The sequence below is a fragment of the Vanessa tameamea genome, chromosome 4, assembly GCF_037043105.1.
Source record: "Vanessa tameamea isolate UH-Manoa-2023 chromosome 4, ilVanTame1 primary haplotype, whole genome shotgun sequence".
Taxonomy (NCBI): Eukaryota; Metazoa; Arthropoda; class Insecta; order Lepidoptera; family Nymphalidae; genus Vanessa; species Vanessa tameamea.
Genome location: NC_087312.1, coordinates 6,124,797 through 6,147,881, shown reverse-complemented (window position 1 = coordinate 6,147,881; position 23,085 = coordinate 6,124,797). Strand labels below are relative to the sequence as shown.

The window sequence follows — 23,085 nt, the reverse complement described above, 5'->3', positions numbered from 1 at the left end:
TATTAAAATGTTCTTTATAATTTATACTTGCAAATTGTTTTATTTAATTAGTATTGTCAAAATATTTTAACGACTTGTTTTGATATTGTTTACTGGAACAAAAACAGATTTTTTTCTAAACTGTATTCTTGGCTTGTATTTATCTATTTAGATAATAATATATAACAAGACATGACAAGTATTTATATACATAGGAATAATTATGCGGGCTCTTTCTTAGATGAAATATTTAAATTCCATTTACCTTGGACTACCTTTAACAAATGATCGTAATTAAAAATATTTGCATTTTCCTCTTTCTAAAAGTTTAGCTTTATTAATTTGAAAAAACTCACGAGTATACTGCAACGCTTAGTTAATTTGATTTCGAATAATTTTGTAAGACTTTTTTAATTAATATACAAAACAACATAACCTTAATATATTTTACAGAGATAAAATCAATCTACTTTTTTTTAAACCAATTTTATTTTACTTTGTCAAGGACCATCTATACAGTTATCTCCTAATTTCACCAGAAACATCACATTATTACCAAACATGATATAGACTTGTATCTAATAAAATCTCCCTCCCTTATCTTCTGTGAGAAAATAAACTAACAAAAATAGGGGACAAATATAGTAAGTTAATAAAATTAAAATTGATACGTCATATAACATACTCACGAATGATCAGTCGTCGATAATATTCTTATATGAGAATTTCATGACAAAATACTAATAGCCTTTTGATCTTTCAGTCAAGAAACGTCTTTATACATTTCAAAAGAACGTATTTAATCGTGATAACTTCGTGAATGAATGGAAATTTATTTAGGAAGGTTTTTTTATATGGAGATCAGTAACGGTATCAGACTGTGCAGCAAAATGTGAAACGACAACAAAGATTCTGCGTGTCACGCGAGTGATTGATGTCCAATCACCCTCGCTCTCTTTGCGGGCCGCTTGCGTAACCAAATAAGCCTTTAAATACCGCGGCCGCCCACAATAAAAACAAGTGTCAAAGTCGAGAATTGTATTGCAGTCAACCCAGTCATAATAAGTCTAAAGTAAATAGAAAACGAAAGCATTTGACGTAATGACGACATTTGAGGATTTTCTAAAATTGTTTTTAATCTTAATCTGCTAATTTTCCTTTTACCGGCAAAGTAACCGTAGAATTATTTTGTCGCTATATCCGCTGGCGCGTAACAAAGCCGATATTTACTTGGTAACTTTCAGCAGTAGCCAATTTTAAAGTGAGTACTAGCTCGAGCGCTCCTCAGAAAGTTCACATGCCAGAGTTAATTGCTTTAAGGAGCGTGTTTAATATCTTAGTGGAGGATTTGCTAACGTGTCAACATCAATTTGTGGTGAACATGTTAATCTTTTTCAGTTTGATCGAGCCAGGCGTGTCAAGCCTGCTCAAGATAACACGCCGATTACCCGTCGTGCGGGTCTGAGCTCGCCTGTAGTAATCAATCACTCGTATTTTAACAGATTTATTTGCATTATACGGGATGCATTCCTTAAATATTGCCGCATATATTTCAAACATTTCATACTTACAGAGAGACTTTAAAGTTATTTTTTACGTATAAAATTCCTTGAAAGTAATAATTCTAATATGCAAATAGGAATTTAATATAAATCAACCAGAAAGTAAATATATTTTTTAAGTATAATCCGAATACTCATGACCGTGGCAAAGGCACTTAAAGCCATCAAGATATTTAAGAGGAAATTCGAAGAGATTTAGAGAGTCTTAGGACTTAAGAGAGAGATCCGAACAATAGAAGTTCATGTAGCACATACGTGCGAGAAAAATAAAATCTTTTAAATATATTTCAATACTATCCATCTATACTAATATTATAAATGCGAAACTCTATTACCTCTTCATGCTTAAACCGCTGAACCGATTAAGGTGAAATTTCGTGTGGAGATAGTAAGAGTCCCGAGAAGGACATAGTACTACTTTTATCAATTCACCGATCGAGTGGGTAAAATAAGGGGGAAGGTTTATGTGCTATGGTCTTATAAATCGCGCGGGCAAACCCGCAGTTTTAATTAGCTTATAAATATTTAAATAAAATCATTGTATTTTATTTCCACGTATTTATTTAGGTATTGTATTCAGAATGCAAGCAGTTTTCCATACTACAAATCAATTTAAATACCATCATTAGTTGTATTCATGTAAACACATGTTCGGGTATCCGAGTGACTTATTAAACAAAGTTCTCACCATTACCGAATGTGCTGGATAATCCAAGTCGTGTAACTCAACGAGCAGGTGTTTACAAAGTGTTCATTAATTACGTAGGAGTAGAAATTTATTTCAAGTAACTTAATTGATAAATACCAACAGACTTGTTATGCCGCGGTTTCATTAAAGAGAAACGCATGCTCACCCTGTAACCAATTAAAGTAATGGGTACAACACTAACGGAGAACGGATGAGGTGTTTCATAAATTACGAACGGTGACGTACGTTGAAGTCAAATTTAATATAGCAAAAAATTGCTTTCTGCGCTTCGCCCTATCATGAACATTATTTTATGCGAATTTTACCGTAATTAAGAATACCTTACTCAATAAGGATGTTGATGGAAGTGTATATCTGAAAAAACTGAAAATTTGACGAAAGCGAAAAATAAAGGCATGCCGCCCCGGTACCACCCACTCATCAGATACTCTACGGCCAACAGCAATAATAGTATTATTGTATATAGTAATACTAGTATTGTTGAGTTCCGTTTTAAAGGGTGAGTGAGCCAGTGAAACTAAAGGCACAAGGGAAGTAATATTTTAGCTCCCATGTTTGCTAGCGCATCGGTGATGTGGGAATATTTAAAAAGTTTTACAGCGCTAATGTCTATAGGCGGTGGTGACCACTTACCATAACGTGGCCCATTTGCCCGTCCGCCTACAATTATTACAAAAAAGGTACGAAATAAATATCCGTTATTTAAAGCGCAATTATTATAAGACAGTTATACGATTAATCTTAATATATAAAATGTTATTCTACTTTAAAAATAAAAGCAATCATAAGTATTAATTACGGTTTATGAAATAAATGGGTCATAAAGTCATATTACACGAACATCTGGATCGCCACGGCAAGAAACTTAAAAGACTCGGTTAAAATATGTCTTATAGCATCAACTAGTGAAGACAGCGATTAAAAGCCGTGCAGAGCACATCGCGGCCGGACAAGTGGCGGATTGCCTTCATCAATCACTACCAGTCCGCCGCAGAGCTTTAATGGCAATCGCCCATCTCCCACGCCCGCGCCACTCTTAGGCTGACCGTTCACAAAATAAATTGCTTTACACCGCACAGGGGCTTCATAACGTAATCGTTTACGTACACGATAATCAGTCATGACCGATTACCTCCTAGGAATGTAATTGTATTTAGTATTTTTCTCCATTGATAACACATATTTGTTCATAATGAATTAAGTTTTGGCGATGTGACAATTTTTTAAACATACATGCTTAGCGACAAAAAGCAATCAAATTATTAAACAAGATTTCGTGCAAAATATCTTTTTGTAAATAACGCTCATTTATTTACGCGAAAATAGTATGACAATTTCCATTTATAATTTTTCGTAAGTGACGATTATATAAAGCCATTTGATTGTGATAATATTCAAATTAATTTCAATAACACTTTAATTTACTGGAAAGATTCGAACTTATATACATATAAACATTGTTCAGCTGTTAAAGCAATGATTTAAAAAATATCTCTCTTGTATAGCGCTATACATTTATTGGAAGTTTAGATTTATTTTCATCACGCTAATTAGCTCCTCAAATTGCGTCCTATTGAATTAGCAACAATTCTGCAAACAATTGTTATTTCGACGTTGAAATGTTGTTTATTACGTTCCAAATACGTTGATTTAAACAAATTTGTGTAAAACCTAAAAATACGAGCAACAAAGACAATGGATCCTTATTAAAATTATAATCATCCATTGAATCAGGATAAATAAGTTATACAGCTAACGATATTGAAATTTGTGAAACATAATATATTATTAAATTATAGTGGCATGTTAAAACGAAACTGATTATTGGATGTTTAAGTAAAAAAAAGGAAAATTTCTCTGAAGGAATCAAATAAAATTATTACAGTTTGTCACTCGTTAGACTAGTAGCTGGGTTATAGGACTATATATATAGGGCTGCAGATCTCAAGTTCGAATCTTGGGCCTACAAAAGTTTAGTTGAGTTTGAGTTGAGTTGAGCTGCACACACTATTGTGCCAATGAATATAAACAGCACAGTTATTGACTGACTAGTTATGGATGACATAATCAAATACTAACAATAACGAAAAATACGAATAAATAATTTTTTATTATAATACGACATTGAGATGCTATTGCTATTAAACTCTCAACGAGTATCAGGAATGAGTGTTTATTTTTGCAAGAGAAACTCAACAATAGAATTCAATCACTCATATGATAGTGGCGCGAACGTGTGTATAAGCATTATGTTGCTTTGACATTCTTACAAAATTAGTTACAGTTTACAGTTATATATGCGTTGGTCAAGAGATAAAATAGATCATTACACATATTTTAATTTTATAAATCTATCTTAGAGATTCGTGCTTCCAATGAATTTCATATGAATGAAATATATAACATTTTATTTCTGTAAGAATTGTTTTAATTAAAACGTTAAATATATATACATTTATATATAAATCAGAATTAAAAATAGCTTCTGTACAAATCATGACCGTGAGGAATGCTGTCAAGAATGCCAGTAGAATTTCCCTGTTGAATCGCAATTTCGATTCTTTTTGCAAAAATGTACCAGTATTCCTGTCACCATTGGAGGTGACAGGAATGCTTAGACAGAGTGGCGTGACTTCGCACTATTATTCTAAGGCCCAAACGTTTCAATTACAAATGGAAAAAAATAATAGAAATTATTTACGGAAATGTTTTATTAACTGCATATATATTCCATAAAAAATCTTTAAGGAAAACTTTGCGCTGACGAATTTAGTTTATGGTTCTTATTAAATATATTGCCACTATCAAATAAAACTGTTTTTTTTTTGTTTTATGTGTTTAGTGTCGTTTTTTCTAGAATCTAAATTCTCTACTACTGCATAGATACCTTGAGTATAATAAAATGTAAGTGAAATGTGATTAAGAAATATTATTGTAATTGTACAGATTGCTGAAACCGTGGATTACCGTGTATACACAGTGACCATATTATAGCTTTCCTCCAGCCCAGTTATTAGAAGACATATTCGATAAATGATGTACGATTAATAATAAATTATTAAATAATTTATATATGTATATAAATATAATGGTATCTATTTTCATTTATTATATATATTATTTATCTTAATCAATTATGGTGGAATTTTCCAGAAAATCATAATAACTATTATCCAAAAAAAAATATAAGGAAATCATTTTTATGTATGCAATAAATCCTTTTACTAAAAGATAAGAAATAAAATTAGAAGAAAAATAACGTAACTATAAAAGAACGATTCCATTTAGCTATCTGGGGCTAAGTGCTACTCTGATTTGCATAGGAAATTGTAATGAAACTCTAGTCCATCTCCGAGATTCATTCCATGACGCTCTCCCAAGATCCCTTTCCCGTTGATAAGGTGCGACGGGGCGGATGTTGCGGATGTGGAGCACAATGCATCGCGGCTGTGTACGACACTAATGGAATATTAATGAAAGAGACAATCATTCTTGTGCTAAACCTCACTGTTAACTCACTACTGTGACGACAATGTACGTATCTTATGAATTAACTTTAAGATATGTCTAAACTAACTATTCAAGTCGTAATGCGCAAGCCAATTATGAACATTTTTCCTGTTAAATAAGTGAAAGCAATTTCGACTTCCAGGCTTTTATTTCACAAACTTTGATACTATACCTTGTAATACAAAAAATGAATTAATATAGTGATTAGTGAAATCTTCCTAAATAAATCTTCGCATGGTATAATATGATGCAATCCATCCAAGTATTATCCGTATCGACTCATAAATAATGTATAAGTCGAATATCTATAAATACATATATAACGCATACTCCGGACTGATTATTGTTATTGAACTATTCATGAACAGCCTAAACTATAAGACGTAGAGATTTAAAATATAAAAATGTTTGCGAAAATGAAGCCGAGCACTAAGAAAGTATTTCGTGGTTTATTATCATAAGAGAGACGCTGCGATTTTCTACTCCATACAATCGACCCGTTAAGAATAACATATGATTATTTCATTTCATTTTAGCACAACAACATAAATATGTTCATATATGTCGTTGGTATAAAACAAACGGATCGCTCTGAAAACGCCCTCATATAATTTTTAACTTTCTGAGCAACTATTCGCTAGTTATAACATATGATATATTTTTGTATCAATTTCAACATGAAGTAAAAAAATAATACTTCTTATAAAGAGGACCTTAAATATAGTTCTAGTACTGAAACTCGGCTGAGCTCTCCGCTGAATCAAAATTTGTTACTCCTCATCGTTAGCTTATCTCAAAGTTTAATGTTTTCACATTATTATAACGTTACCAAGTGCTAATAGCAATATAATAGGGTAACAGTTTACATTTGGCGTTTAACAAGATTAACATAAGCTTAGTCTTCATGGGATTTAATAGCGATATTTTACTAATTAATGTAGTTTAGATTACAGTAAATACTCATGAGATTGATGCCAAGTTATTATTTACAAAATCTTACATAATAATACGTTTACTTCTATACTTATTACAAATAATCGGTATTTTCATTATAATTATCCGAAATAAATATCGCCTATTGTGATCGATCTCGAATGCTTGTCATCTGCGCAAAATATTTTTACTTAGCACAAGAGTGTACGTAACGTACGTAATCACACGTACACACTCTATTCTATCAATTTTGTAGGATCTGTAGCATAGGTCAGCAACTTGAGAAGAATGGAACGAAATTAGGCTCAGAACTGTTCATAACAGCGTACTTCATAACTTACGAACTGAAAAATTACTAAAAGGCACAATAAATAATGACCCAACTCCGCCTACCCCGACTACCTATATGATAAAAAAAAGAAAATTAAAGACGTTAAAGTATGAAGATATCAAAAACGTACCAAAAAGAAATCGTCTGTGTAATTGCAATGAATTATTTGGTCGTAAATAGTAAGGAAAATGTCCATAATTTCTAATATTCCTTTGGAAAAATAAGAAATAACCTCAACCTAAGCGTCAACGGATCAAATTATGTCTATTGAATAAACGTTTATCTGGCCGTCAAAGAGGCTGATAGATTTATTCCTCAGTTAGAGGCGTTATTGACCAAATAGAGCCAATCTGACGATTGAAAAATGATATATTTTGTGATCTTTCAAATATGTACTATTTCACTGACTTGAATTAAACTTAACTCAATTAAATTAAAATCGTAAAAACAACTTTTGTTATTCATTTTAAAACCAATTGCCTATAATATTAATAAATTACCAGTCGCTTTTAAATTTTAATATTATACATATGACGTAAATAAGTATGTAACAATATCATCCCAGTTGATCACGGAGTCGTTGCATGGTATCTAAATGCAACATTAAACTTAAACACACGTAAACAGAGCTAGAGATAAATGCTTCATTATGAATAAACATACTATACACGAACTCTTCGCATTAAACGTTACTGGTCCACATCCGTGATGTTATACTCGTATATAGCTTCTTTTTTTTTTTCAAATCGAGGAAAACCGCTTGTAAGTTCCTGTGATTAGTGCGCTCAAAAAACACACTCTTCAACTTTATAGTATATTATGATAAGGCAAATATACTTTTTGAACAATCAAGAGCCCAAGCTATTTCATTTTTAATTTGTATTGATCTATCGAAACAAGTAAAATTCGCTAATTTTCATCGCATTTATAACAAAAAGTAATATTCATAAGCATAAATCGCGAGTATCTTTTGACATAAATAATTAACGATCGGACATTGACAGGTCATTAATCAGCCATCTTTTACAAGATAACTTTTATTTGTTTCACACGAAAATAAGCTATTCCATTTCCCCAGTGGCTCGTGAAATTGATTCGGAATATAGAAAGAATATCCTTTCAAAGAGATTATATAAACTTGATTGCACTCGAGACTTGACATTTTAATGCTAGCAGCATTATTTTCAGTGCGTAGTTTCAAAATATTCTTCTCTATGCAAATTTATTCATGGAATATGTTGAAAGATTTTCTCATGCGTTCTATGAACAAAAATAAAATAACATAATTATAATTGAACTGTCATGTCGTATATATGATTGTTTATCCTTTTAATTAACTTGTGTAGCCTCATTTCAAGACATATCTAATTTTAATGCATAAATTCATAATTCGAAAAGCTAAAAAAAGGTTCGCGTTTACACAATACTTTATAGTGCCGACTAGGCTTTTTTATGAATAAAAGTAAAATGAGAAACCAGACGGGCAAATGTGTAAACTGACAACTGGTAAGTGGTGACCATCGCCATAGATGCTGGCATAGAAAGATTTATAAACATCTTCTTCGACTGTCATTGGATACTATGACCATGTCTTTAAATTTAAAGAATAAAATCGTATCGAAAAGTTAAGAAAATCATATACTTAAATATTATCAATAATTATACTTGCTATTATTTAAACGCAATAAAAAACATACTCTTGAAATATAAAAACGATATGAAACAGTTTTATTTTTTCATTTAAGATGGGAAAGTAATAAATAGTAATTGGCAATAGCAGGCGGACATGAAAACAATTGTCGGTTCTTGTCTCATAAGGGATAAGGGAGTCGTTCTCTATCATCTGTCAGATCGAGAGGCTTGTACGAAGAAATGTGAGGCTATTAGTACTGGTTCGACTCTCGCCGACTCGAGCACCCTCAGACGTTCCGTTCAATAAACTAGATTATCTCGCCGACCCACTCTCATCACCAGATCCTCTGTTCCATTTCCTTTAGTTTACGAGGATTGTTAGAATTAATGTAGTGCTACGGAATAAATTATTGTCAAGCGATATCCAATATCTTTCACGTGGTATTAATATGATTAAAGTATGTGAGTGACCTTAGTACGTACGACGAAGTTCAACAAAGTGGCGAATTTAATGCGATAAAAATGAAAACATTGTATCATTTTGTGCTTGTGTGCAGAGTTGATGTGTTGCCAAACGTTGCGAGGGGAAACCCGACACCATATATCATGTATAAGAGTAGTTGGTTCGATGGTTGTCCACTTTATGGGTTTCTGAAAAGGCCATCGCATAACAATTGTTTCACAATAATGTCAGTTGATATTTAACATTTACCATGACATTGAATGTCATAATATGAATAATGACTTATATTAATCTTTAAATAAAGTCAAAAACCGGCCAAATGCTAGTCGGACTCCCGCACGATGGGTTCCGTACCATTGACTAGGTAAATAACAGTAGATTAACACATTTATTGATATCGAGCATAAATGGGCAAAAAAAATGCGTTTTGTATGGGCTCCCTTAAATATTTATTTCATTTTGTTTTTAGTATTTTTTGTTATAGCGGCAACAGAAATACATAATTTGTAAAAATTTCAACTTTCTAGCTATCGCGGTTCGTGATATACAGCCTGGTGACAGACAGACGGCAGGACAGATGGACGCACAGACAGATCTTAGTAATACGATCCCATTTTTACCTTTTGGGTACGGAACGCTAAAAGTAACAGCCCTTGATATCCCACAGCTGGACGAAGGCCTCCTCTCTTCTGAGAATTAGATCTTCCACCATGTGGCGTTATTGTGGATTGAAGGTGTAAAGTATTTTGTGTATAATTAAAAAATTTAACGAAAACGTTTTATTATACACTAGCTGGTGTACCGCGACTCCGTTCGCGTGATTTGAAGCCTCAAAAATAGAAGTTATATGGTTGACATCTCTTTGTATCTTTGAGCCGGTCGTGGCATTGCAGATCCCAATAAGTATTTGTCTAACTGCCTAATGTATATTTTAACACGATATTACACGTAGTGCCGTCGGGGATTACAGCATAGATTTTTTTGGAGTTGCGAACACGCGGTAGGGCCACATAAATCTAGCCGTGTGTATTGTGTGTGTGACTCACTTAAAAGTTAACTATTTTTTTTTTGGAATGAGAACTTAGCCTTAGCCTTAACCTAGAGGAACTGGTATAAACTAATGTTTATACCAGTTCCTTCTCAAAATTATCTGCGCCGTACCCATTTATATTTATAGTATATTTATTTTCAAACGCAAAGGGATAATGTAATACTACTGGAACTCTTTAAAAATGTTTTAACCTCATCGGCCTTGGTTCCATAACATCTCGATTTTAATAAAACAAACGCTATATGTTACCCCAAGGTTACAACAGCTTAAGTCAGTGAAAACCGCATCCAAATCGGTAAAGCCGTTTCCGAGATTAGCGGTAACAAACGAATAGATAAACAGACAAAAATTCTAAAAATCTAATTTTTTGATTGATTTTAATATTTTTTCTCAAATAATTGAAGTAAGTCTACATATCTATCCGAGATAACGAAAATATATAAAATATTTTAAGTATAACCCATAGCAACCAAACTAACTAATAAACAAATGTTTAACCTATTCTATAATATATTTATATCCAAGCAAAGTTATATGTACCTACAGTTTTTTTCATTATAAATCTAACCTAACCTATAATATATTCTATTATTCAAACAAAAGAATATTTTATAAGGCTAAACTCATTATTGTTAACGAAGATTTTTAATAAACAAAATATTTATTAATTAAGTCTACTTATCTATCCAAATAATCCACAGTAAAAATTATAAATAAAATATTTTTAAATATAACACACAACAACCAAATTAACGGACAAAGTAAGACACAAAAGATTAACCTATTCTATAATATATGTAGTATCTATGCAAAGTAATGTGTTCATAAAACGAAATCCAATCGAGCAAGATGGTAATGTCTGAAACAGATAAATGATAATACCTCGGGTTCATGTTACGAGCCGGCAAACAGTAAACAGTTTATCTAAAAACTAAAACTATTTCACTAAAGTCGAAATATTCCCGAGGCTCGGACACCGATACAGCAGTGGAAGGCTAAGTCCGCAATACACATAAAATCAATTTACCAAAGCCACTCTAAATCGTTTCGACCCTTACAGAGATAGGCATAATATATCAAATTTAACTTAATCTCAAAACCTTTCTATTTAAGTTTAACTTTAAAATTTAAAACGCTTTTATCAATCAAATAATGAAAATTTAACATTTAAAATATTATTATAAATGTCATAGCAACCTTGTTCAAATTAAATATGATTTATACATGCCTTTAATAATAATATCTACCATTTCTCAATTTTTATTTATTTCCATGACACACAATTTTAACAAATAATACATTTAGTTAAACAGATTTGGACGATATCTTTATAATAAACATTTGAATATTAATATTAATAGCTAAATCCTGTTATAGTCAGCTCATTACAAAATAAAGGCAAATTTCGCGGATGAATATCTTTGGATATAACAAAACCTCTAAGTGTGCAGTGTTAAATGATATGCAGAGTATTATTTATATAGAAAGATATACTATTCTATAATGATTTTGACTGCTTACAGACGACTCGATTACTCAAAATGAAATAGCTGTTTTTTATAGAACGAATTCGTTATATGATACAAGAATAATAAACATTAAGTATGTATATATATGAGTATATCATATGTTGAAAGATGGTATACCATGGTAACGAACTTAAACGTTATTTTTATAAATAAGAGAAAAAAAAAACAATATAATTTTAAACTAAGAAGGCGTGCAATATTTTGTAGGCTAGAATTCCATGTTGAGTAATACAATAAATTTGAGTTACTTTAAATGTTTAAAGTAGGTATTTCGTCCTTGTGTTGTTAACTCGGTTACATTAATTAGCGTCTCAAGATAATAATCGTTACACAAGTGGAATAACAAGTAACTAAAGTAATTCACCCTTAGTGAATTTCAAGTATTATTACGTAGCTATTGTGGGGTGGTGTGAAAGAGTATCTACTGAGTTTCTTGCTGACTCATCTCAGTAAAATATATAGTAAAAATCAGCACCATGTGTTCGGTACGTCTTTTTGGTAGGGCTTTGTGCAAGCCCATCTAGGTAGGTACTACCCACTCATCAGATATTCTACCGCCAAACGGTAACACTTAGTATTGTTGTGTTCCGGTTTAAAGGGTGAGTGAACCAGTGTAACTACATGCACATTGGACATAACATCTTAGCTCCCAAGGTGCGCATTTGCATGATGGAAGAAATGATAATTATTTTTAACAGCGTTAACGTCTATGAACGGTGGTGACCGCTTACCACCAGGTTGCACATTTGCCCATTCGTGTACCTATTACATTTTTTTTTATATATTATTGAATCTTGCAAAATTTTAAGGCAATTTGAAGGTACTATATATAAGTAGATAAGAATCTACTATAAAAATTTGGATTCATTTAATTTTGTTTCCACAAAATTCATTTTCACAAATTTTTGATTGTAATGAGAATAAACTATGCTTTAAAATTACAAAAAAAAATTAAGTAACAATATAGAAACCCTATTTATAACATTCTTAGTACCATTGAATTTTTCCGATTTATCACATCCTTTCGTGATCTCGAAGTTTCCACAATGCGAGTTTGAATAATGGATAAAATTAGCGGTAGAGCGAGCATTCAAAAATGATAAAGGAATTCAATAAATGGGAACAATGATCAGCTTCTTTGCATATTAAATTACTTCGGAATTATGGAATTTTCACAGGTTTCTATTTACAAATTAATTAGTTTTTAACTATAAAGAAATGATCGTTCTTTTGTTTATTTGGATGACATGGATATTTTTCTGAAAACAACTTTAATTCTTTTTAGCCTTGTTCTTTTTAATATGAAAAACCCTACACACTTACAAAGCTATGAAATACGTTACATTTCCTCCGCATATTAGCTACAGAGACGATCGATCTAATCACTTTTTTCGCCTTCCTCTAATAGAAAAACTATTTCTTCCTTACTCGGGAGTGAAATAAAACGTAATGAAAAGAGCTCTTCGGGTTCCCTTGCAATTTACTTTATACAGCAATAACAAAACATCCTCCCCAATATCGAATAAATTAAAAAAAATATTTAAAAAAAGAAACAAAACAAAGTCTTTTACTTTTTGTGTGTACACAAAAAGTAAAAGACGATAAGACATTATCGCATTGAATCAAAATAGTATATACGACAGGGGCTAACAGTTTGTTATGAATTTCAAATACTTCTAAGAACAGTTCGGAGCACTAAAGTATTCCCTATATTTCATTATGCAAACAGTAGCTTTGAACTTCAAAATTTCTGCACTTAGTATCCTCTTTTCTGGAAAAGTTAAGTGACTAAAAATCTTCTATTGACGTTGGCTTCAAAAGTACAATTTATCTCAACATTTTTCAGATTTTTTTATAAACTTTGTAAGTGTTATTATATCACTCTGTAGTAAATTTTTAGCAATTTTCTTAAGAAATGAGTAGAAAATCCTCGTTAATTCATCCCTATTATAAAGTAAAAACATATTTGATATTTTTTTATGTTACTTAGGTAAGCGGGCTGGCAACCTGATGGTAAGCGGTCACCACTGACCAAAGCGCTACAAACCTCGGGAACTAAGCTATAATAATAATATATTATGAGTGGTACCTCCACAGATGAATTTGCACAAAGGCGTACCAATAAGTATTTATTACATAACAGAAGGCGACTTATCAATGATATATTTTTAAGTTAAATTTCTCGTCAGTAACATTTTATTTTAAAATTCTATAGAACAAATTACACATCAACTCAAGGACCTAGATAGTTTGGCCAGTAACATATATAATTCAAAATGGAAGCCCGATCGATATTGGGTATAAACACTTCAAGATATTGTGCCTATTTTAGTAGAGCCGGAAAATATATCTTGACACAGCGCCGGTTAGTCTATACATAGACGAAATGTATGGAACTAAAAATATGTTAGTTTATGAAAAATAGCGCCGTGATTTTTACAAAATTAAAACATTAACTGATTACTTTAGTATCTATAAACTTGCGGTCAAATATTTTCAATAAATAATTGGCAAGTATTAAATAACACTTGAAAACTCATTAACTCGTCGCACCAACAGAAGCAGTTCAATAACAATACGATTGATTAATTTTAAATATAAGCTTTCTGTAACATAACACTTTAATTCAATGTATCAAATTTATCACGTGTTATTAATTATATTTTATATCAAACGTTTTTATGCGCCGGAATTACTATTTTAAAATTAGGCAATAGGCGTATTAATTATATATCAAAAAATAATAATACTTTGTAAATTCTAACTACTAAGCAAAAAGCTCTCTTTTTAAGATATGAAGCTTATTCGACCACGCTTCTCTGTTGTGGATAAACTATACTTCGCAATGGCTTCTTTCAGTACTGAGCACAAAATGAAATATATAAATACAAATAAAACACATGAAAATCCATTTTTGGTTCACCGCTTTGAACCAGCAGTCTTAATCTTAACCTTAAGATTTATGCGTTCAATTAATAGTCTTCTCTGACCGAATTTCAGCTATAACAGCTAATTTTAAAGACTAGCGTAGGAAACATTATAGTACTCATATGTGTGTATGTACCAGAAACAATCACTTGCAGTCATAACCTAGATAGCAATTTGACACGAAGAATAAAATTAGGCGCAGAATCGAAAAGTTTGTTACTTTCCGAGGCACAGAGTGTATCACTGCCCATCCTAATTCTAGGCAGCTGAGAATTTACTATCAGAAAAAAAAACAATCATATTTTATACTGGCCCGATCACTTACCACTAAACGAACAAGGCAAATAAAATCATCACCACTGCTGGGCCAAGGCCTCCTCTCCCTTTGAAAATAATCATATAGAATTTAATATAATATACGCATAATTTTGTTCGGATTTCATGAACGATATGGTTGTCGTATACACTCAAGATAGGTTTATATTTTGTAGTGTTTCACGAGATGAATTCTACAGACATATACATTTCCACAGGAACGAGGATAACCAGTTCCATAGTCCAGTTCCTAATATAACAATGTAAACGAAGACTATAAATATTGGGATACAAGATCCACAAACCGCGCCCAAACCATTTAAAGGGTCCGCGACTTGAATTAGTAAGCGATAAAACTGAATCTTGATCAAACACGAACAACGAACACGCATGTTAAATATTTACTACGACTGAAGCTCACGACTTTGTTCGCAAATTATTCAATGTGAAACTTAGTTATTTGACTATACCATATTTTATCAGGATTTATTTTGCTTATTGATAAAGATCACACGTTTAACAAAATAACTACTAAGGTTTTTTGCCATATGCTTTTCCACCAGCCGCTTGGTGGATGAAAAATTGGTCCATCAGTGGAACATTTATAGACTATATTTCACTTTTAATTTAAATAGGATGATTGATCGCTACTAATCTGGTATATTTATCAAACGTTATTTAGCATGTACTTTGAATTTAGTCTTTAACAATATCACGAGCAATGTAATTAAATCAGTATTGTATGGAAAATATATATTTTAATTAATCTGTTGTTTATATAATGATATTATATGTTACTATTGCCTAATATTTAATATAACTACACCGAGTTTTATTTTTGTTTCTACCACATGAACAACAGACATAATTTTTAGAAGTGTGACTGGCAAATGGAAAATACCTAAAATATTTAGAAATTGATCTGCGTTTACGTACGGTTGTATTACACGTAATGATGGTAATACCCTATTGACTCTTTTAAAAATCTTTGTTATATATCTATGTAGATTTTCCGCAACCAAATTTTATTGCTACGGCATTTTATCTCAACTGCCTCGTAAAACCCGGGATACAAACACATGCATACTCGTATAAATTCGGCCGAACCGAACCAAACTATAAAATAACCTAATAACATCTGAAAATTATATATTCATATTTTATACTTTCGATTATTCTCAAAGTAAAAAAAAAATACAATATTTTCTTAAAATATAAATTTGTTATATAAACATGGTTACATTTATTTTCACTACTTCAGATTCTAATATAAATAATAAAGAAATATGTTAGTTAGCAAGGACCGGTTCGAGCTGTTAATTCTTGTTATGGGCGGCATTGAAGGAAAATATGGTAAGGATAATAAAGATATCTCCATGTGATAGATAAAAATAATTATCAAAAACTTTTTCTTCAAAAAGAAAGGACGGCTTAGATTAGTACTACTTGTTGTACGGATTGTAATTATTTTAAATAGTTTTACCAATTATCTAACGAGTAATTTTATGCTATAACCAAAACTAAGCATTGCTTTCAAGTATATAACTAAATTATCCTTTTCTTTTCTAACAGCGTTGCTTGCTAACCCTTTTGCTCCATTTTTCACGTCCAACTTTTTCCTACCCGTCGAGTTGTGGCAGCTCTAACTTGTATAATGTTTGTCTTTGGTTTTTTATTTCACTTGAACAACATCCAACCATTAACTCTTCGAAAATGGAAATTATTAATAAAACAAGCGAGCATTCTCCTTGATAAAGATATATATTGATGCAAACGGTACCAGATTGAAAAATTAAAATGATATTGCTATTGCTTAATTGGTGTACCTTGCAAATTGTAATTGCTTTTCCCCAATGCATAATTTACTGATGTTATCTATGGTAAATAAAATCCGACTGCGTAATTTTCAGTGGGATGTTACGCCGTTATCCGCAGCGATGTAACCAACCCCGCTGCGATTGCGCGACCGCCACGCGCTGTTAAATCGGACGCACCACCGACCAAGATTACAACCTATCGATTCTACCAACATTCAGTTTAATATTGAAAGCAATTAACTTGGCCAACATAATAAGGCTAATTGGAATAGAATAAAACTCATCTACTCGAAAGTTATTTTTGCCGACAGCTTTGCTTATGAATTAATAGTTCAAAGTTCTTAAATAAAATCTTGCCTAAGTTTATACGAGAATTAGACTTTAGACATATCAAATGTATTAAAAAACAACAATTCTATGCGTTGTTATAGCTTTTGGTTTCTACGCCTCTCTTTACGGACTCACCTATTTCAAAATTAAGTTGTAAAAATATTAAATATTGTTTATGTGGTGATTAGTTAAACAATGTGCCTCTCTTACAAACGTCAAATCATTGTAGATAAAAAGAGAAAAAAACAGTGCTAAGTAAAACCCGCTAAACAACGTTTATGAGTACTTACTTAACGAAATAGTATATTTATGATTAACATTACATATGTCTATTGCATATACGATTAAGTTTTCTAAAACATTCAATCTAAATAAAACATTTTTTTTTATTTAAAACTAAAACTTGCGATTTCTTTATGGATTACTAAATATTATTCATTTAATGCTGATAAACTTTAAAAATCCACTTAACACGTATTTATGGTAAGCCATAAAATTAATTCGAACTTCGTATCGAAAATCTATGTCACGAATTCTTACTAATAATTGAATGCGTAAATAAGCGTTCAGTACGTAATCAGTAATATTCATTAATCCTTGTGATTTAAAGTTCGCTCCGCAGCTACTTTATATGTTGATTGGGTAATTTTACCAAAGCGTTCTTTCACTCGAAACGATTAGCAATTTGAATAAGCTAGTCTTTCTCGCCATTTAATTTAACACATTTGTATCAGATACATTTTATATCACAAATTTATTTTTTTATTACTTAGGCGATCGGACAAATGTGCCATCTATAGTAAGTGGTCACCATCGCTCAAAGACATCGGCGCTTTAAGAAATATTAACAATCCTTAGATCGCCAATGAAAACACAGAAAATCTTTTATATTCTAAGTTATAAATATGATATAAAGCAATTATAAGAATCTTATGACCCGGAATATTACTGACTGGAATATCGTAAACAGTTAAGTATACTTAACTGTTTCAAAATATTTCAGTATACTATGATATAATATACCCTACGATATACAAAATATTGGATTAAGTTTAGTTCGCTTTGAAGTCGCTGGGCTGCATCGGTCGCTCTTTGAGCGAGCATCGGTCAAAGGTACTAGTAAGAAGGGTCTCAAAAGTCAAAGATAATATGAAGTCTGATAGAAAATTATAGGCTATAATTAAGAACCCTAAAGTTAATACATAAATTTAATAATGATGTCGTATAATTACTTTTGATTTGAATAATTCTCTCGTTCGCAATAAAACTTTGAAAAGGTTCCGTTTATACTAAAAATGAATAACTTAATTCATATTAATAACGATGGGTTATGAATTACTGGAATATATTCGACAGCTGGACATTCTTATCATTTCTCATCATGTTCATTACCTAAGCTATAAATGAAAACTTAGTAGTCTTTGCACGCACTTGAACCTAGTATCATCGGTTAAAGAACTCGTGTTCTATTCATTTAGACATTTCGATACAATAAGATATATTTGATGATTAAAGACAACGACTAAAACAACAACAACACAATTAGTATAAACCTTATTAAAATAAGTTTAAAGTGATTAATGATATACAATTATTGCTCAATCCGGGGCTGAGACGCAGGACATCGGCTTATGCAGCCCGATAAGCTACGATAGCTACTAGCCCAATCTTGGGGGACCGTGGGAGGAAGTTCGCGGTCTTGATGCCGGTGTCGTGTGATGGATTACCCTCTGTGGAGCGCCCGCTGAGACACAAAGACTGTCGTCTCTAAGATCTAAAGTTTGCAACAGTGAGTGGCCATCCACATAGTGTGGGGATGTCACACGATATCCTACGTGGCGACAACAATAAATGAACGAGTCTATCAGTAGAACAATAAACAGCCCCGAAACCAGGAGCTTAAAAGATAGAGTGTTACCTGCGTAAAGTGGGGGCATTTTTATCAGATGGCACTGAAGAGGACTAAGCAGGAATGACCTCGAAAAAAAGATAATACACCCACAAGACAGCTCGATAACAAATATCAATAACGTAACGTAAGAGCCGAGATGACTCCGTTATTAGAATGCGTGCATCTAAAAACTAACTCTTATTAATGATTGCGAGGCTAGTACCGCTGAATTTTTATATGCTTAGTTTGTGTTTATAATTCATCTTGTGCTTGGCGGTGAAAGAAACCGTCCTAAGGAAACCTGCATGTGTCTAATTTCAGTGATATTCTACCAGAAGTAGAGCACCGTTGTGGAATAAGCCCAAAATCCTCTGCACAAATCTACTGTTTTATTATGTTACCTGTTATGTTATATGTTATATATTAATCTATTTAGTTCACAACCAACCATAACTCTCTTTAAATTTAATTTAATTTTAAAGTTAACGATTTTAACATATATATGTATACATGAGACTTAGATTTTGAACTTTATCTTACTTTTATCGTTTACTTGTTGATTTAAACAATGAGATTTTATTCCCGATCGATCAGAATTCAGACGTCGGAATATTTATTCCACCGAAAATATAATTATTCCACCGAAAGTGGCACCTCCGTCCGCTGGGAATGTAGACACGTGACATCTGTGACTGATGCTTTCATTAAAACGTTTGTGATTACACGCACTGAGCTACCATCTGATCCACTCACGAAAATGTGATATTTTTATTATTGGTTCGTTTATTTGTGTGAAATACAAATGCACTAACACATGCATACAAAACAATATATTTAAAAGAGGATTCATCATTTGCTTTGGCAGAGTTATTCTTTACAGAAAGTAATTAACTTTTATCTACCTAAATATATTTTATTATTAAGTGTGTGTTATGTATGTTCATTGTCTTGGTATTTGTTAACAATAAGAAAAAGGTTGCTGAATTTAAAGATCGTATGCATTTATTTGATGTTCTTAACCTTTGTAAATTATTCCTTAACAAGCTACTATTTATATGCTAAGAATTTTTTTACTCAAATTTTAAGCGATGGAAAACGACCGCTTTGCCGCACTCGTTACAAGAATTCTTATAGCGGATATTGCTTTTTCTTTTCTCTTCTCTAATAAGATTAAATTTTATTAATGAAACAGAAAATGGATCTTTTTACAAACAGAAACGGTATACGCTAAATAACTTTGTACCATTTGTCTTGGTAATGAAGGATTTTTTGTACTTTCCTTAGAGGGCCTTTTTCAAAGATCATTGCACGCAAGAATTATTCGTTATCTGCGAAATGAGGAAAACAAAATAAATATTATTTACATACTTTGTTTCTTAGCATTTTATTTATATAATACATTTCGTTAAGAAAATATATTGTATTAAAAAAAAAATTGTTACAACTGTGTCATAGCCACAAGAAGCCGATATTGGCTAATTTAATTTCGACAAATAGTAATTTTAATCGGCGAATAGAATCTTTTGTAATACCCGTTTCATTGTGAAAAAGAGGACAAGTGTGTTCGGATTAACGCACGAGGACTTCGAACAATATTGGGTTGAGACGGAAATAACGAGAAGGGTAGAAAAGTGATGGTAAATATTATATGTATTATACTCGTAGTATTTATTTTATAATTCTGATCAATCATTGTGATCGTCACAGTCAGATCTTATCCTGGCAAATAATACTTTTGACCTTTTTAAACTACTTTTGAGTAATAACTTGTCTTAAATTAGGTAAATTTTGTTCCTATAATATACATTAATTAAATCTTAAAATACTTAATTTTAACGCATATAAAAAGTGTCAATATATATCAAGTATAATATACATACTTATCCCTTAAAAACATATTTTTCTTATGAAATTCTCTGGACGAAAACTGAAATGAATTATGTTTAATATAAAAATATCTTTGAAATGTTAGGAAAGCCTTACATTGTAAAAACTTAATTTGAATATTGCTAGTATTTTCAATTTCATCTTCTAACGTCGTCTCGACCTCAATGTGCATAAAATAATTCTGAATTTAAAACACATACTACTTACACAAAGTTTCTGACTTTGTAAAGTCAATGCTCTGGCAAAGATTTTCAATAGTGTAATAACATTCCGCAAGCTTTTTATAATTTAATAAGTTTGAAATTTATTTCAAAAATTGTTGAAGATTATGAACTAAATTTATGCTGAAATTAGGGTCTAAATCCTCCTCATGAATCGCTTGATCCATTGTTAAAAACAGTAGGAAAATCCGTACGTTAGTTTTTTTATCTCGTTCATACAAGAAGTCGCGACGGAAGAATTTATTTTTCAGAATATGTAGTGATTAATAAATTAAACACTTAAAAACAATAAAAGAACACTGGTCGGTAATAGTTTGTAATTTTTTTCCGCAGAATCTAAATTCCAATGTTATACATCTAAATAAGAGGCTTGGTCTACGAGACTTGTACAAATAATACTTTTATATATATTTCCACGTTATCTCGTATTGCTATTCATACATAGATACGATATCGAAATCGTTTCGAAGCGTTGGCTTCCTGAATATTATGGACACCGTAGTCATCCCGAAACTTGTCCAACATTTAATAAATAAGATAAGTCAGGCGGAAACAGTTTATAATAATAAAAACAATAAATCATTTATTTCAGACTGTATGTCCTTTTTTTTAGTAACAATTATCTTATTCTTGTGCTAGTAAAATAAACAATACTAAAGAAGAAAAATATATAATAATTATATTATGAATGTTTAATATTTCCATTTTTTTTATAAATGTATTTTTACCGGAGTTTTATAAAACATTTTCTTCGATATTATAATAACGAATGCTAACTAATCTATCAACATTTATCAGTATTTACTTAAACTTTTTCACGTAACGCAAAACATTTCATATAACAAAATGTTTTTATACTTGTGACGTAATAAATAAATATGTCTTTTTTCTCTCTTTAAGATATAATATAATTTAATTACTAGTCTTTAACCGCATACTTTAGTGTACTAAAAATACACAAATTCATCATTAGTATATTTTTTAAGTCATAATAGTTAGTTTGATTTTTTTCATAGTTCAAATAATTAGTTCAGTTTTTTATTTATATGGGTGGTGATTACCATTTACCCGTTTAAACATTTGCCCGTCCGCTCTACCATCAGGTAAGTGCATAAATATTAGTGCTGTAAGAAATATTAATCACTTCTTAAATCGCAAATCCCCAAACGGGTTTTCCCAGAACCCTACCACCAAGTGGTATTAATCGGTTTCTTCTATTCGATATTGACGACCTCCGTGGCCGAGTAGTGTGTACACCGGTTTTCATGGGTACGCCACTCCGAGGTCCCGGGTTCGATTCCCGGCCGAGTCGATGTAGAAAAAGTTCATTAGTTTTCTATGTTGTCTTGGGTCTGGGTGTTTGTGGAACCGTCATTATTTCTGATTTTCCATAACACAAGTGCTTTAGCTACTTATATTGGGATCAGAGCAATGTATGTGATGTTGTCCAATATTTATTTATTTATTAATTACTCTAACACATTGCCAAATTAACCCTCTAGATAGGTGTTATGCTGCTATAAAAATTAACCAAAGTCTTTCATATCTATATTTACCAGCGACATGCCTTGTACTCCTAAGGAGGTAGAGATATTATCATGACGCGATCTAATCTTTAGAACTGTTGAGAAGAGATATTTCACCATTATTTTCTTAAAACATTATTGTGTTACGCCCACGCTTTAAAAGCTCTCAGGCGGGATAATATTTCTACCTAGCAACTTGACAAACATAACTATATTAAATAACTGAACATAATTCGTATTATTTACATATATATATATAATTTATTAACTATTATTTATGAAGTACATATATAAAAGAAACTATATAAAAATAAACCTTGTACATTGGCCTACGACGTTCGATTCAAGTCAAAGCGATTTCTATCGTAATTCCATCCTCAATCGTCTATCACGTGACATTTAATTTAGTGTTATCTACAATTCGTTAAGCGATATGTTACTTGCCTTTTCTCTCAGGCTAACGCATTATGA

General features: G+C 31.5%; 1 protein-coding gene across 1 annotated transcript in view; it reads right to left on the bottom strand.

Moving 5' to 3' along the window:
• Positions 1-23,085, bottom strand: part of LOC113394498 (neuroligin-1-like) — a 58,920-nt gene that overhangs the window by 20,410 nt on the left and 15,425 nt on the right. The gene's annotated exons all lie outside the window — the stretch shown is intronic.